At 35.8% G+C, this 12,193-nt stretch overlaps 1 pseudogene; it reads left to right on the forward strand.

Moving 5' to 3' along the window:
- The window catches only part of LOC116091713, a 20,635-nt pseudogene that overhangs the window by 697 nt on the left and 7,745 nt on the right, over positions 1-12,193 (forward strand).

A 12,193-nucleotide genomic window follows, 5' to 3' on the forward strand; every position in this document is an offset into this window, starting at 1 on the left:
GCCTTGTCTACATGCACTTCTCATTTCATTGTGGTGGTCATATTTTTTGGTCCTTGTATATTTATATATACCCGGCCACCAACCACTTTCCCAATAGACAAGATGGTATCTGTGTTTTATACAATTGGAACACCTTTGCTCAACCCTCTTATCTATACTCTGAGGAATGCAGAAGTAAAAAATGCCATGAAAAAATTATGGTGTTGAAAGGTATGACTTCAATCAATAAATATTATATGAGGATTCTATAGTAAAGTACCTTAAAAGGTAAACTGTTATACATGGGCTGGAAATATACAGTATTTCTGAGAGCATATAATCAAGATATCTGTCTTGTGTATGTATATATACAGAAGATTATGGGGCCAGTTAGATATCTTAATGGGTTGATGTGCTTGCCATCAAGCCTGATGACATGAGTATAATCCCTAAAACCGACATGGTTAAAGGAGAAAAAATTCCTGTAATTTGTCCTCTGACTTTATGCTATGACATACCATATATATATATATATATATATATATATATATATATATATATATATACATACATACATATGTATATATATATATATAAATTCATGCACTAAAACATTTTAAAAATCATAATCTGATTCAATCCTCAAATACAGGTAGAAATTTAATAACTAATTTGTGCAAATACATAAATATATGTAAATAACTAGTTGATAAATAACTGTGTTTATGTAAAAGGTTATATATAAATTACTTTTATAGATTTTACTCTTGTCTCTTTTGAATATGTTCATGAAGATAATTTATATGATGTCATATGGATCAAAATTTTGATCCTGGCAACATAAAAATTCCAATAATGATCTTAGAAATCCTAACCTTCTTGCCTCTCTGGGGGATTTAGAGTAATATATAGCTAAAATAGAACAAATACTTGAAAGTATATCTAATAACTCAACACTTGCTGAACAGATAATGAACCTTTTGGTGATAGTAGGAGGAGCCTTTCTCTTGAGTCTGAACTGGAGGTCTTTCATATTGCCATTGGAAATGGAGGGACAGTAGAATTGAAATTTAGACAACTTGAATATGCAGTTCAAGGGAAAATACCATTATATAGCAGGATGAAAGAGAGCCAGACAGAGGGATAAAGAGAGGACATGGAGAGACACATAGAAATCCTGAGTCTCTGTGGGAGAAGAGAAAGAACATCATCATACTTGTTTTTTTGTTTCAGCAATGTGCATACTGGGAGAAATAAATGGATTCTCTGGAAATTAATATAGTTAACTTGGGATAGGTTAACTTATTAACAGTCCATGAGTACCAGAAATGATGCGAGGGAATAGGACCTTTTGTGTTGGCTTTCAATAGTACATAAAAATTTAGAATTCACATTTTCAGGATTGGAGCTATACCCATTAGACTTTCAACTAGATAAGTGTTTTAAATATTAGACAGTAATATGCCAAAAGCATATTTCTCAACGTTTCTTGTCACTTATTCATCAATGTCAATTTTGTCTACACCCTTCTCAGATGAATATCTATACTCATTACTTTGTGTCTTTTGAGTTTGGATTTGAATACCTATGAAAAATTCTAAATATAATAACTTTTTAAAAATCAACTTACTTATTTAATTACATCTCAAGTGCTGTCCTCCCTCCTGGTCTCCCTTCACTGAGACCCTCTCCCTTCCTGCCTTCCCTTCTCCTCTGAGAGGCTGGGGCACCCTGTGGTATCCCCACATCCTGATGCATCAAGTCTCCTCCAAATTAGGTGCATCCTCTTCCACTGAGTCCAGACAAGGCAGCCCTTTTGGGGATCACATCCGGGTACAGCTTTAGGGAAAACTCTGCTCCTCTTGGTGAGGGGCCCACATTGAGATTGAGCTGCACATCTGCTGCACATGTGCTGGTGTCCTCATTAGAGCCCATGTGTGTTCTTTGGTTGTTGGCGTAGTTTCTGAGAGCTAGGTTAGTTGACTCTGTTGGTCATCCTGTGGTGTTCCTATCCCCTTCGGGGCCTTTAATCCTTCCCCCACCTCTTAAATAAGAGTCATAGACATCCATCCTATGTTTGGATGTGGTTATCTGCATCTGTTTAAGTCAGCTGTTAGGTAGAGCTTCTCATTGGACAGTATATTAGGCACCTGTCTGGAATCCTAAGAGTGTAGCAATCGATAGCCCACTCTGTGCTCCGGTGAGTCAGACACTCATACCCACATGAGAGCTATCAGGATTCACAAATGAAATCAACACACACACACACATACACATACAAACCAGTTAATTTTGTTATACTTTGCCTAGCTCAAAGGCTGTACACTTGCAATCCTTTCTGTAGCTAGAAAACACTCCCCTCCAGTTTCCTGGATTTAACATCCTTAAAATCTGTATTTCATCTCTAATACCCAAACCAATTGGAGAAGTGGCCACTTTTTTACCATATTTACCAATTAGAGCCAACTAAGGGCAGGGTCCCTCAGTGTCTTGTATGTAGATACTAGTGTAAGCAGTTTTGGAGCACAAAATTACCATTATAACACGCGCATTAGGCCAACCCTACTTCATAACAGAATAACTTTAATGGCCGGGATTGGTGCTTGCCCAAGGGATGGGTTTTAAGTTGGGCCAGTTATTAGCTGACCATTCCTTAGTTACTGCTTTACCTTTGTCCTTGTATTTCATTTAGATGGGACAAATTTTGGGTTGAAAGGTTTTGGGTGGGTTGGTGTCCTTATCTGGTTAACAGGAGGTAGCCTCCATTAAAATCTAACATACTCAACTGAAATGTGGAAATTATGACTATGATGTTGAATGTCACTGATAAAAGACCTGGAATCACCTAGAAAATATGCATCTGGGTATGCCTGTGAGGGATGATCTAGCTTATACTGATTAGGTGGGCATGCCTGTGAGGGATGATCTAGTTTATATTGATTAGGTAGGCGTGCCTGTGAGGGATGATTTAGCTTATATTGATTAGGTAGGCGTGCCTGTGAGGGATGATCTAGCTTATATTGATTAGGTGGGTGTGCCTGTGAGGGATGATCTAGCTTATACTGATTAGGTGAGCGTACCTGTGAGGGATGATCTAGCTTATATTGATTAGGTGGGCGTGCCTGTGAGGGATGATCTAGCTTATATTGATCAGGTAGGAAGATATACCTTAGCTGTAGATAGTGCAGCTCCATTGCCTGGGTTCTTTTGGACTGAATAAAAAGAGAAAAATTTTGGTTTTATGTCTCTGCTTCCTGGCTGGACATGCAATGTGACAAGATGGCAAGACTGCTGACATCATGACTTTCCTGTTTTAATGGACCATATCTTCAAACTGGTAGACAAAATAAGCCATTTCCTCTTTCAAGTTAATTTTGCCATAGTATTTTTAAAATTCTCCTCAAGAATTAGGGGTCTTTTTATGCTAGCATATCAAGTATTTTTTCAATTATTTACTTATTTACATCTCAAATGTTGACTGAATCATGCTCCCACTCCCATGAAATTCTTCCCCCCCTTCCCCTCTTCTTCTGAGAGTTTTGCCCCCCCTTCATTTCCCCAACCTGAAGCATCAAGTCTCTACAGGATTAGGAAGATCCTCTTCCACTGAGGCCAGACAAGGAACTCCTCTGTTATGTATATGCCAGGGACCTTAGACCAGCTCATGTATGCTCTTTAGTTGGTGGCTTAGTCTCTGGGAGCTCCCAGGAGTCCAAGTTATATGACACTCTTGATATTCCTATGGGCTTGCCATCCCTTTCAGTTCCTTGCCCCTTCCCCTAATTCATCCATAAGGGTCCCTGACCTCCTTCCAATGCTTGGCTCTGAGTATCTGCATCTGTCTTAGTCAGCTGCTGGGTAGAGCCTCTCAGAGGACAGCCATGCTCAGCTCTGTCTAAAAGACAACATGGCATTAGTAGTAGTATCTGGGATTGGTGCCTGCCCTTTGGATGGATTCGAAGTTGGGCTAGTCACTGATAAATTGAGAATGCTTGAATCCCATTTAGAAGGGGGATCAAAATTATCATGGGAGTTAGAGTGGGGTGGAACTTTGTGGGAGAGGGGAAGGGAAGAACAAAAGAAGAGCAGTATCAAGTATGGAAGGAGACAGGAGAGAGGCCTAGAAGCCATGACAATGAATAGGTAACTTCTGGGGTTGGGGGTTAGGGTAAACTTCTAGAAAGTCCTAGAGACTGGGGATGTGGGTTGCTCCTAGGACTCAATGTGGGTGACCTTAGACAAAATGTCCAACAGTAGAGATATGGAACCTGAAGCAACTACTTCCAGTAGTCAAACAGGACCCCAAGTGGAGGGACGGGGAGAATAAGTCATCTACCAAATTTTTAACTCCAAATTGCTCCTGTCTAAAAGAAATGCAAAGACAAAACTATAGCACAGACTGAAGGAAAGAAATTTTTTCTACCATCGTCAGTGCAACAGAACTACTAAGCACTGCAGCTTGGATTGGGAATCCAAGAAATTTATCTGTGGGTACACTCTTTCTTTCCCTCTTGCATAGTTTTTCCAACTATACATGTAATTATCACTAGAATGTTAAATCATCCCCTTAATACAAATATTTGCTTAACTTTCTGTTCTCTAAAATTAAGGAGCTAGGGATTAAAAGAAGTACAACTAATTACACTAAAATTTGAAATAAAAAAAGAAATGAGGTTGAAATTATAAAACTCAAAGTATCAGAAAAAGAAGTGTCTTCCAACCAGTGGTGTAATGACTGTCATCATAAGAGTGAACAAATTAGCAGCAGCATCTGTCACACTAGGCATTCTTGTGAATAGAGACTACTACATTTATGAGATCTGTTTAATGTATAGAAAATTCTTAGGAATGACCATTTTCTAAGTTAAAAAACGTCACTTATACATAATATTGAGTATTATTACAAATGCCAAAGAAAAGAGTATGTGTCATTTTTTTATTCAGGAATCAGAGGTCTATAAGAGAAAGAAAGAAAAAAATGATGTTTTAGGAATAAAATGAAGTAAAAACAGGACATAGTGACTCCTGTATGAAATGCTAACACTCAAGTGAACAAGGCAGAAGTTTTGCAAGCTTGACAGCAGACTGGTTTCATAGTGAGTCCCTGACTAAACATACAGAAGCTAATTAACTAATTATAAACAAAATATATTAAGATATAAGAAATAAAATACAAGCAAAATAGTTGGATAAACAGATACATATGTCAAGAGAAGAAAGCAGAAGAAGGTATACAAATACAGGCACTGTACAAGACAAGATAAAACATCCCAATTAAAGTGAAATAACTTGAAGGAAATTAGACCAACAGCAAAACAAACCAAGAAAAGAAACACAATAAAACTTACTGGTAAGCATCTCCTCTGGATAACAATTCTTATTTATTTACAATTTATTTATATTTCAAATGTTCTCCTCTTTCCTGCTTTCCCCTGTGAAACCCCTATTCCTTCCCTCCTCCCCTGCTCATCCAACCCATCCACTCCTACTTTCTGGCCCTGGCATTCCCCTACACTGGGGCATAGAGTCTTCACAAAACCAAGGGCCTCTCCTCCCATTGATGACCAACAAGGCCATCCTCTGCTACATATGTGGCTGGAGCCATGAGTCCCACCATGTGTACTCTTTGGTTGGGGGTTTAGTCCCTGGGAACTTTGGGGCTATTTTTTAGTTCATATTGTTGTTCGTCCCATGGGACTGCAAACCCCTTCAGCTCCTTGGATCCTTTTTCTAGCTCCTTCTTTGGGGATCCTGTGCTCAGTCTAATGGATGGTTGTGAGCATCCACTTCTGTATTTGTTAGGGACTGGCAGAACCTCTCAGGAGACAGCTATATCAGGCTCCTGTCAGCAAGCACTTGTTGGGGTCAATAGGACAAAATGACAGCCAACAGATTTGGAAAAGATATTTATCAATCCTTCATACAATCGAGGGTAATATCCAATATATGCAAAGAACTCAAGAAGTTAGACTCCAGAGAACCAAATCATGCTATTTAAAAATGGGGTACAGAGTTAAACAAAGAATTCTCAACTGAGGAATACCGAATGCCTGAGAAGCACCTTTTTTGTACTTACTCTTAATGACCTTCTTGCATAGTGTTATTATATATTTCCTTCACCTGTTTAATTTTATTTTCCTACATGTCTTGAATTTCCATTTACTCAATGGGTATTGTGGTTTTAATATGAAATATCCTTCTTAGGATGATGTGCTTGAACACTTAGGTGGCTTTGAGGTGGTGATAATATAAATGTTGGAACCTTGCTGGACAAGTAGATGGGTAAGACTTTCCTCTAAACATCTACTTGCCCACAACAGTACTCTTCTTTAAAACTTACCTCACCTCTGTTTCCTTCCCTGTCCTAAGCAATAGATTTATATGCACAGACTTGACTTACCACCATTGCATCCCAGATTTTTAATTTCCACTTTGGAGTCATGACTAATCACTAAATAAAAAAAGTTGATTTTATATCATATATATTTCTACATTATACAGCATGAAAGAAAAGAAAAAAAATGTATAAAGAGTCAGAGACATAAAGAACAAATGTGTCTTTTGTTTAATACATCTCCTCTGTCTAATTGTTTAGCTCATCATCAGCATTCAATATAACTTTGTTAACCTCTACTTGTAACATAATATATTTCTGAATTGAACCTGAAGACTTATTTCACATTGTCAACATCAAATGCTTTTTTTATAACTTACATTATTTTTGTGCTAGCTTAGGCTCTAGCAATTATGAGTGAGAATTGGAATCCTTAAGCAATATATTACCTCCCTAATTAGTATATTTACATCTTTCAGTTATATTATGATTTCTTATATATTTATTACTTTATACCCTCATCACATTACTCCTTCTTAGAATACTTCCCTTCCTCCCACGGTTTTTCCTTCATCCCTGCTCACCTTTCCCTCTGAGAAGGTGTAGGGCCCCTTGTGTACCAAGCCACCGTTGCAAATCAAATCACTGTAGAATTGGGTACATCCTCTCTCATTGAGGCCAGACAAGGCAGCCCAGTTAGGAGAACAGACTCCATGGGCAGACAACAGATTCAGGGACAGCTTTACTGTTCCAGTTCTTGAGGGATCCATATGAAGACCTAGCTGCACATCTACTATGTATGTGTGGAATGGCCTAGGCCAGACCAGACCATGTATGCTCTTTGGTTGGTGATTCAGTCTCTGGGAACTGCCAAGGGTCCAGATTAGATGACTCTATTGGTCTTCCTGTGCAGTTCCTATCTCCCCCCCGCCAGGTCCCTCAATCCCTCCCCCCAACTCTTCTACTGGCCTCCTAAGGCTCCATCTTAATTTTACCTATATGTTTCTACATCTATTTGTGTCAGCTGCTGGGTAGTTCCTCTAAGAGGACAGTTATACTAGACTCCTATCTACATGCTATTAGTATCACAACAATCACAGACACAGACATTTGTTGCCTGGCTTGGTTTATCCTGTGATGTCAACTGGTCTTTGACAACCTGGGGATCAGGACCCAAGGTAAATTGTTCTCTGTGTTTGACCAGCTTACGTTCGTCTCTATATGAGGAAAAAAGTGGCATCTTTGTGGAGTAGTGAGAGTTTTCCTTATATGGGGTACAAAAGATATGTTCTAGAAATATTTGTTAATATATTTTTGAAGCATTGTTTTTAAGGTCATCAGCATTTAGACATGTGTACTTGTTCTAGATTATTTAATTGTTTTATTGGACTGCTATCTATCTATCTATCTATCTATCTATCTATCTATCTATCTATCAGCATCTATGTATTCAAACTTCCCTGTTTTTCTTTTTCTTTTTTATCAACCCCTTTATCTAAATTCTACTCTATATATTTGCTCTACAAACTGCTAATTTATTATGTTTTATTTAGAGACAGAGTCTTAATAATTCCAAGATGCTCTTACAGTAATAATCTATGCATAGCTAAAGATGACCTTGAAGTTCCCCTGACCTTCTGCCCTCTAACTCCCAAGTATGCAGAGTGCAGACATATATCACAAGGCACAGAATATAAAGCTTATTTTTATATCCATAATAATTTTAATTTTGTGGTATTTTTTTCCTTATTTGAAAATGTTTTACATCTAGAGTATTATATTAATATAGTAGAATGCTTGCTTATACTTAAGAGTATTATTCCGAAAAGATGAAGGAAACACCATCTTGTTCCAACTTTAATTTTTGCCTCCCTAGACATTACTTAGCCTTTGACACATCCTTCTTGGAAAAGCTTTTGGGACTGTCTGTGACCTTGACAATAATCTGCATGTATTGTATAGTATCTGAAAAGTATCACTGAGCTCTTCAAAGAAAGAATATGTTACTAAGCCACTCCATATCTCTCATTAATTTAACTTCTGAGAACATTGATATGATTTGGTCTTGTCCTAATTAGTGCTGTACCCCTGAACTTGGACACCAAAAGACTTCGGGGCATAAGCCTGCTCTTGGCCTGGCATTAATAAAATGATTCAAAACTTTTAATTATCTTAATCGAGATGGTTATCAAAAACTATGTCACATAGATCCTTTTAGTTTAGTTGATAATTTTGAAACATTTTTACTTATACTTATTACATTTTTCTCTTTGTCTTATTACTTTTGTGTTTTCCATGGCTACTAAAAATTTATAGTTTACACTATACAGTCTCAACTTTTATATTTACATCCATGTAACAATCCATATTTTATGGGTAATATACCAGCATTATTATTCTATAATCATTATGTCAATGTTTACAAAAAAATTTTAGTTATCATGTTATACATGATTGTGTGTTGTGTATGTATACAAGTATGTGTGTGCATCTGTATTAGTCAGGAATTCCTGGGGAAAATGCTGAACATGAGCAACTTAAATGATGCATGCAATATTCTTGGGGACATTTGAACAAATATCTTCTAACCCTAAATAAGGACTCAGTGACAGACTAAAATAAGGATAGCACCAAAATCCAACATGATCAATAAATTAGTTTTATTGAGGTCAGTTACTGAAATGTGGGTGAAGGATTACTGACAGTAACAGAAATTTCTTAAAGACAGCTACATTATCAAAGCTTAAACCAGCATGGGTGGTTGAAAAGGGCACAGTACACAACCTGCAGACACCTCAACAGAGTATATTTTCCAGGTAACTTCCTCAGTGGATCTGACCCTCTTCCAGGTAGCTGGCCAGTATTCAGGTTCTTCCAGATAGTGCAGTTTATCTGAAAGTATCTCTTAGGAGTCCTCACAGAGTACATATGTTTAGGAAGTGAGGATCCTAGTGCATTTGGTTAGTCTTAGGAATTTCCTGAAGATAGTGAATTTTCCCTGAAGATATTGTTTCTGAGATGTTATTATCTTCTGCATTATCTTATTATTTCACCTCTCCTTTGATATCCTGTACCTTTACAATCTTACCATTAGACTATACTCTTGCTTCCATTTCAGCCTCCATTTTAATGTCCTGTTTTAAAATATACTGTTTCACTTATCCTTTAACACCTTGTGATTTAACATGTTTTCCTCTAAAATGGAGCATTTAAGTCTGGAAAAAAAACTGTAATAAGATGTAAGAATACCATGAAAGTTTTACTTGAGTTACTTACAGAGCTATAGTAGAGGGATTATTTACAGCAACAACAAAGACAGCTGCATTACCACAATTCCAACCCACAATGGATGTAGGCACCTGAATTTGGAAATTTGATCCTCACTGTACAATTTGCAAGCAGTCCACAATTTGGAAAAATGTCATTTACAGGTAGCTCGGTTGTACTGAGGCTCTTTCAAGAAGTCTCATTATTATTATTATTATAAGTCATTCATTATGTCTCTGCTTTTAAAGAATTTCTGCTTGTTTCTTCCTCCCCAAGGAAGCTTGGTACCTTCTATCTTGCAAGGTCAGCTTGTGTAAGACTGTTGCATACAGCTTACCTCTGCTGAGAGTCTGACTCTGAGCAGTCATTATTCTTAGGCAAGCCTGAGGAGGGATGGGCTGAGTAAATCTGATTGTTTATAGGGACTTCCTTCAGTTATTGCATCATTTATGTTCTGAATATTAAGGAATTTCCTTTATGACAGAATATTCACCTCCCTTTATGTCAGATTATCACAAGACATAATTTTTTGCCTCTGAAAATATTTCTACCCAATATCAAGGGATTACTTTTGGCTCATGGTTTTGTAGATATCAGCTCAGAATTTTGGTCCTCTAAAGTCTTACTTAATAATGAGTTAGAACATCATGTTTTTGAGAAAATTTTGTATTGAAAACATAACAATACCATGTGTACCCATACATTTTCATATTTACATAGATGTATGGATAGATATTATGCAAACACATATATGTATATATGTGTATATGTAAGTATGTATATTATTACACATATATGTAATATATGATATGTTTATATGCATTGATTTTGTTCTTTTTCTATAAAGCTTTATTGATAAGATTTTTTCTTCTTTATCTTTGCTTATCTATCACTTTTCAATGACAAAGTTTTAGTTTCATTTTACAGCCAGAGCAGCAAATTATTTTGACACAATGTACATATCTTCTTATCTCTGTTGTTTGTTATTCATACCAAAACTCATTCAGAGAATAAAGAAAAAAGAGTTCATTTATATTTTTTAACAAGTAGTAAAAATTAGTATTTTACAGAGGAAGAAATAAGACAAGAGAAGAATTTCTTAAGCCTCTCTAGATCTAAAAAATAGGACAGGTCTTTAGAGATACAATACTCAGAGAGTGGCTACTAAAAAAAAAAAAATGAAAGTGCATTTTATCCATAAAATTCACAAGAGGATTAAGTAATACAAAGGTTTCCCATTACTGTTGCATTGTGAACATCATTTTTGGCAGGCTCTTGAGGAAACAGATTGCACTGACATTTAAATGAAGATATCATAATATGTTCTGTTTTATTTGTTTCATGGTCCATAGACATAAAAATCCTAAAACTTAGCATACATGTATGCATGATACTTTTGGCACATAGCTTTAGTCTTTGAGTTAAGTGTAGGTACAAAAAAGTATCATCTATTAAATGTTACATCATTCTTTTATAGATTCAACAAATATTGCAGTGTAAATAAAGAGGCATGAAAACAGCACTTTTCTTACAGTATAGTGGCATTTTCATTTTGTACAGGAAGAAAGCAGCCCTGATATTTTTGTGAAATTCTATTCTAGTTTATAGTGTTTTATTTCACATGTATATATGAGGGCAAGGTCAGCTAGGTAAATAACTAAAGAAGATAGGTGTGTGAAGATGAAAACAGAAAACTATCTTGAGGAACATCCATAATTCATTTACCGGTAAATTTTCTTACAACTTTTATTGTAAAATCGATATATCTGTTGACAATTACATTTGTTATTTTTAAGGATTTCCAATCAGGTATTGACATCAGAATTTGAGCAAGAATATAGTAATACATTTCAGTATTTTATTTAATAAGCATTTCAAACAGAATTTTAAAATAATATATTAAAACCTCAGTGTTCATGTATTTCAAGTATCTACAAAAAAATCTGACTATGGAGAAGGTCTCATTTCTCCAAAAGACCATTTCAAAATTATAAAATATTAAAATTAAAATTTTTACAAGTTTGATATTATACAATCATATAATTATAATATCAGCAAATTACTTTTATAATACTATTCAAGTTGTCCATATCCATACATGCTCAGATTTCTGTCTTAGTATGAATATTATTGCACTGCTTTAAATAATTTCAACATATTTGAGTACAATCTTATATCTGATTTTATGACATTTTAGTAATTATTAATCTATTCAAAAAGTGTATCTGCTAAGATATCAATAATTTATATGGCTGTATCTCCTCTGTCTGCAGTTGGTATATATATGCTTTATGGGTATCTTATTACTTGCATGTATAAAACATTTATTTTCATAGTCTAATTGATAAAGAAATTTAAACATGAAGAAACTGAGGATCTTATGGTACTGAAAACAACTTTGATAAGTTCAGAAATTCAAAGTAACCTTACATATGCTTATAAAATAAATCATGGATAGCATGTTATATATTAAGCTATATAAACATGATATGTATTAAGATAAATGTGGTCTCCCTCCCCAAAGCCCGGAAGCCCGGACAGTAATGCAGCGCTGTAGAAGCGGCTACATTCAGAAACTCCACCTCCAGCGAGCAAGAAGGAACTTACTGATTG

This window comes from Mastomys coucha, unplaced genomic scaffold (genome assembly GCF_008632895.1).
Source record: "Mastomys coucha isolate ucsf_1 unplaced genomic scaffold, UCSF_Mcou_1 pScaffold15, whole genome shotgun sequence".
Taxonomy (NCBI): Eukaryota; Metazoa; Chordata; class Mammalia; order Rodentia; family Muridae; genus Mastomys; species Mastomys coucha.